This window comes from Thalia democratica, chromosome 4, assembly GCF_965202585.1.
Source record: "Thalia democratica chromosome 4, ktThaDemo2.hap1.1, whole genome shotgun sequence".
NCBI classification, from domain to species: Eukaryota; Metazoa; Chordata; class Thaliacea; order Salpida; family Salpidae; genus Thalia; species Thalia democratica.
The window spans coordinates 69,510,903-69,517,853 of record NC_139168.1 but is presented as its reverse complement, the minus strand read 5'-3'; positions in this window follow the sequence as shown (position 1 = coordinate 69,517,853).

Below are 6,951 nucleotides of genomic sequence, written 5' to 3'. Positions count from 1 at the left end.
TTATGACAAATAAAAGTCTTAGTTTGGGTTTTAAGAGATAATTACAAGTATTTAATTTTAATAAAGTTCCTTAAAAATAACCTTAATAGATTTTTTTAGTTATAATTTATTTGTTTTTCACATAGAATTGAATAGTAATAAGACTAGTAATGTAAAACTAAGTTAAATCTACGCTGTAAAGTACACATTTTATGACTAAAATAACAATTAACCAATAGAAAAACTTATACTTTTAATATGATTTCTTTTCCATAATAATAATAATCTTGTCAAAGAATTTTTTTGTCTAGTAACGTTTAAGAAAAATATTTTGAAACATAATTCTTAATTTTTCATAATTGAGTACATAGTCAAAATACATATAATAGAACTGTGGAGAGTTTATTAGTTCTAAAGTTTAAAGCAACCTTTAATCAAAAAATTATCAATTTTTTTAATTTAAAATTATTTCTATAAACACTTTAAACTGCAGATTGTTATAGTACTATCTACTAAGCATTATAAACTCAAAAACTTAACTAAAGCACATTACGTTATAGTTTTACAAAAGCAAATTTTAGAGATTAAGCAGTAATCAGCTTTACAGCTCCTGTATAAACTTATGTGGTAAAACTAAACCGTTCGGTCCAAGGAAAGACTTAGCACTTCCAAAGTTAACAACAAAAGATCAATGATAAGGTCAGCGACTGATAATCTCAAGAACAAAAGTTAATTTATCAATTAGTTGTCATGCCAACAAAATTACGTCACTACAATATAAGCGTCGCTATATACTAGTGAAATCTAAATGCTTTATGTTATAAGTTTATTACAAACTGATATTATAAGTATCCATAAGATAAAGTTGAAACTAAATTTTAAAAAACGTATTAAATTAGTCCATAAAGTTTCAAAACATAAAGAATACGTTCTTTACAAAACACAAAAAACTATATCATAAGCGTCACTATTTGAAAATTCAGTACGTTATAAATTTGTTATTAATTATATAACGTTGACAAAAAGTTTTAACATAAACTTTAATACTTAAGGAACAATTTCCTTACAAAACATTCAAATACAAGTAATAAACTAAAATTACTCTTGAAAGCTGTCTTATAAAAGCTTTAAATGTCAAGCTTTTAAATAGTTTAAAGTTTTTTTTTACTTTTTGTTAAAACAAAACATCAAATTAAGCTCCACAGTTTTATTGAGTGATTGTAATGATAAGTTGTATATATAATAAACGTAATTTTAAAATCTTTTGTACTTTTTTATTATTTTGCAGTGTTTGAAGTGAAAACTGGAATACTTAAAAAAATGAATATGAATCAAACAAGTAGAGGTATAACTTTAAATATCATTATGATAATTATACTCTAATTTTGGTTTCAGTTAGGTAATAAATTAAAAGTTGACATAGATTGATAATTCTAAAACAAGTTTATTTTTTAAAACTTCATCTACTGATTTGTATACCTTAAAACAAAAGTATTTAAAATATAACAAGGTTTAAAGTAACTTAACAAAATACTTCTAACACTTCTGATAGAATTTTTTAAAAGCATTTAATCAAACAAAAAGACAATTAGTCCGTTAGCAAATTTGTTTGAATTGTTAAAAGGAATCCACTTAAGTGTATTCTTATCAAAAGCACAGATAACAAACCGAAAAAATCAATTGCTTAAACAAAATATTGCAAACTATCTAAAATATTCTATGGTTTGTTTACTCTTTTGATAAAAGTTTCTGTGAAAAGTTTAGGAAAAAACTTTATGTGGGTTTTATTGTTCATTGTGAACTCGTAATATTTTTACTTAAAAAAAAACAGCATATAAATTGAAAAAACGTGCTTTGATAATACATCAAAAGAAATCAAAAGTTATAAACATCTATTGTACTTTCTTTTTAAAATAAATAATTTTATAAGTTTTCTAATTTTTGGACTAACTTGATATCAAAATGTCTAGTTTTGATTAAAAAATATTTTTTATTAATGTTTTGTATATAGAGTTTTGAGAAGATAAGTCATAACAAAAATCCTTACAGTCTTAATTGAAATATATTACTTTGCCCTTCTAATAAAAATTGTTATTGTTTGCTTACTTTTTTTACTGTTTAACAGTTTTAGTAGTAATGTTTTAAGTCTTCCCATTCTGTTTACTTTACTTTTTTTGTTTAAGTTTATTCATTCAAACAAGCTTCAAATATTTTATGTGTTTTTTTTAATAATTTTATTTAACATTAAAGCTTATCTTTATAGATTACTAAAAGCACTTGAGCTTTTCAGCATAGATAAAGTTACAACTTAAAAGCTTTAAAAAAAGTTCATAAAACCCGCGTCAATACTTTAAAAAGAAATTGATATAAGTTTACTTTGAAGTTCATAAAATTTAGTTACAAGTTTATTAATTTTTAAGTTTTATTTGATCATTTAGTTTTCAAAAACATTAAGTTATTTTGTTTAGTGGCTCAAAAATATAAATTTCAGTTTGTAAAACAAAGCTTTATTATTTTTTAAAATTATTTATTTAATAGTATAATTTTATTTTAAAAATTCACGCAAAATTTTAAAAATCAAGTTTAAATTTGAACCAACCCTTTAAATTTTACGGCTAAATTTTAATAAATAAAAACAAACAATCTCAGAAGCAAACGGATAAATTTAACGATGATTTTGTTTACAGAACACACCTTTAAAATTTATCTCCGCTTTAACGACTAGACTTTAAGAAATGAGTCATTATAAGTGAAACTAGAAGCTAATTTGCGTTGCTCGAAAATATCATGCAGTTAATTTTATTGTATACTAGGTGATGTTGTATGAAAACATTAAAAACAATCGGTTGAAAATTATGTTTTAAGGCTAGTTAACCATGTTATTATTTAAAAAAGTTTCTTAAATATTTGTTGTAACCAAGCTCTTTATGTCAAATTATATGTTTGAAAATATTTCAAATAAAGTGAGATAAAATCAATGTGCTAAAACTTTCATTAAGCTCATAAGTCATCAACGCAAAGCTGTCAGTTTAATAAAAATTCATTTTACGATTGCAATAAACTGGTAAATCAATGTTAAATTCCAAAAGTGAAAGGTATGCAGAAAGGAATTTATTGCCAATTAATTTGCAAGTACTTTCTCTTAATAAACTTGAACACACCCAAAACCACTTAAATAGTAAACTGCCGTTTAAGAGTTGGTAAAATGCCGTCTGAATGTTGCTATTTATCTATAAGCCAATAAAAATGTGAATATTTTTTGTTTTGGAAAAAGTGTTTATAAGATTAAAAACTTTTTTTGACAATTTGACAATCATTAAAACAAAAAGGTTTAGTCGTCTTATTATAGATTAAAATTGGTAAAAATACCATTTATCCATATATTCTTTAATAATAGGTTACCAATAAAGTAACTTTTAATGTTGTAACTTTAAGCCATCGCGTATTTTTAATTGACTTATAACACATTGTTTTATTTATTTTTTAATATTTAGTCTCCATTTTCAGTCAGTTTTTTTAACAAATTTGTTGACAAAAAATAATTTAAAGTTCACGAAAAAGTTACTTTGAATTGTTTTAAAATATTAAGCACCACAAAACGAGGTTCATATAAATTAAAAGCATTTTGCGGTTCTCATTTTAATATAAATATATATTTTTTGAAACCTTTGTATAAAAATCTTGAAACTTACAAAAACAAATAAATATTAAAAAGAAATTAAAAAGATTAAAAATATTTAAACATGACTTAAAATGTAACTCATTCAAGAAAACTTAAATATCTACAACTGTAAACAGTAGCTAACAATTAAAGTTAACCGGCTGTTCAATTGTTATGACAACAAACTATCAACAAGTTCACCATAGCAACCATACTTGCGACCACAAACACCGAAAAGATCAACTAAAACCTCTGTGCACTAAAAACGATACATTGCAGTTATATAAGACAATAATTAGTTACTTTTAATAAACATTTGTGCGTCTTATGCATACAAAAAAAAACGGTAAACTATCGGTTACTGTAACGGTATTTTAAGCTTAAACAAATAAAAAAGCATAAACATTTTTTTTTCTGTTTTATAAAGCGTTAGTCATAGTGTACTTTATTATTAATGTTTTTATTAATACACTGATCTCTTAGTTATATAAATCTATTGATTAAAATTTTTTTTTAGGGTTTCTAAAAAAACTTAAGCTTTAGATAAAAAAAAAGGTTTCATTCCGTTGGAAGTTGCGTAATTTTGTCTGTAAAACACAACCGAATAAAATTTAATTGACAGTTATTAAGTACAAGAAACCATCTTTGCGGAAAGTAAATCACGAAAATATTTTTTAAATGTCAAAACTTAATAAGTTTTAAATAAAGCAAGTAATAAAATCTGACAGAAAATCAAATTTTAATAATGATAAATAATGCGTAAATTGTATAATAAAAAAAAAAACTTTTGTTTCAGGCTCGTCTTGAACTTGTTAAAAGATAATCATTTCCAAATGAGTTTTTGATCACTTGTATTAAAACTGATTTATTTAAAACTTTTATTACGCTATAAATACTTCTTAAGTCGAGAAAAATCTTATTCGAAATTGTTAGCAAAACCACAAAAACAGCAGTAAAGCATTTATTGATGCTTTAACTGTTTTTAGTTAATTATAGCATTTTACTTTAACATGTCAGATTTAGGTTTTAATAGAACTTAAAAAAATGTTCTACAACAAAGGTGTCATTAAGTTACAATGTTATCAAAATAGGAAAACTTTTTTCATTTAAAAGACTTAAATAAAGTACTAAAAAAGTAAGTGTTTATCAACTTGCTGCCAAAGCAGCTAAAACATTAACTTTATTTATTCAGTCGCTTGTTAATTCCCACATGTTGCATAAAATCACTCATATGTGACGGGTTATTTTCTCGTTGTGTAATGTGCGAATTTATTAATACTGTTAATTATTGTTTGTTGATATGTTTAATATTACCATTGTTTATTTTAGCAACAACCTTGAAGGAATTAGACAGATGTATATTTGAAGCAAGTAAATGATGAATCGTTTATTTAGGGTTGAGAATGTTTAGTAGATTAACTTTGCTTATTGAACAGCTATGTCAAGACCATATAGTTTGATTTTTAACTTTTTTCGTGTAGAATAAGTTTTTCATCTAATAATAAAAAAAACTATTATTTGATAGGAACGAAGAAAACAACATTTATGTCTTTTTGTATGTAATCTACTTTTTTTGTTAGAGTATAACTGTTATGTTGAAACAGAAGGTCATTTAGAGGACGAGAATGAATTTAGACTTATACTTAGTTATTTAACACTAACAACTAATTTAAAAGACCTATTTTTATATTTATTTCTATTCCGAGAAAGCATGACAACCTTGTTTTCCTTTTTTTCAAGTTGTATTTGCTAAAATAGTTAGAAAGTTTGCTTCTTTTTATTTCCAAGGTACTTCTTATAAAGTTGTCTTTCAAGAACAATAGCTGGTTTAAGTAATAAAATTTATTCTATCAGTTCCAAGATAGCATACCAAACAGATTTCGTTGCAATGTTAAATTCGGATTCAGGTTAAACTATTTTTTAATCACAGTAGTGACATATTCTAAAACTAACATATTCTTTTATTGGTTTTATGACTAAAATATTTGATAATAGTTAGCAAGCCTTAGATCTACACACAAAACCAACAAATGTATTCTTCGAGGTTTAATTTAAAAAAAATATAACTTTGCATTGAGATTGTAGAAAATTCGTATACAACTTTAAAAATAAATTTTATTGTAGATTTTCAGCAAGCTGTTATATTTTCCTTTTTATTGTAAATATTTAAACTAGCAACGTTTATAAAATATTTTATATAATTATAAACATAAAATCATTATTAAATTAAAAGTGCACTTACATTTTCGTGTGTTCTTAAATCTATAACAGCTTTAAGCGGAATTAAAAACTAGTATGTTGTAATTTAAACTGGCTTAAAATGTCAAATTACACGCTAAACATGCTATTTAATATTCAAAATATGATAATAGCTATGACTATTGGGTTTTGACTCATACTTTTATTTCATCTTATATCTCTGCTTTATGCAAATTAAATGTTTAATGCGATTAAAATAAAAACAGTTTTTAAGTATCATTAGATATTTCAATTGCGCGTAATTATTAAATATTCTGAAACAAAATGCTCAACATATTTTGTCTTGGACCTGGTGCACGAAGTACCTTTCTGTTGTCAAGTTGCACACCACAGATACCTTTCAACGCTATATTCAGGAAAGTATTAGATAAACTTATAAGTTGTAATAAAAATGGATAATTTTGCGATCTCTGTTCTTGAAAATTATTGTTCATTGAATTTTGAAAGATTGATATGTATTCAGCTACTAATTTAAAAAAAAAAATGTTTTAATTTTTTTTTATGTCACCACTTAATTCACTTTTCATAGTTTAAAAAAGCTTATATTGAAAATTTCAATTTATAATTTTCAATATTTTTAGAAATTACTTTTTAAAATTTGATTTTAAGTCCTTTGCATAAAAAAAAACATAAACATTGTTTTTGATGAATCAGTTTTTAAGCTACCGGTTTAACTAACTTAAATGTTTGCATTTCATAAACTATTAATTAAATAATTATAATAATAAACCCCTAAATATGATTATAGTTCAGTTAAAATCGAATCTTTTTAAAAAGAATTAAACCATATTTAAAAACTTTCTTTTGTTATATTATAAATTATAAGTTTTGTTTACGAGGGTAAAGTAAATATGTTTTATGATTTCAACAGTTATAAGAATTAAGTTTTTTAAATTAAATTAGAAAAAATACACTTTATTACATTCCTAAACAACTATGATTCTATAATAATTTCATGTTTTACTCTATAAAAATGTTTTTGTGATAAAACTACGTGTCTGATATTTTAATAAAAGAGTTTCATGAAAAATTTTCGTGCATAAAATTAAATT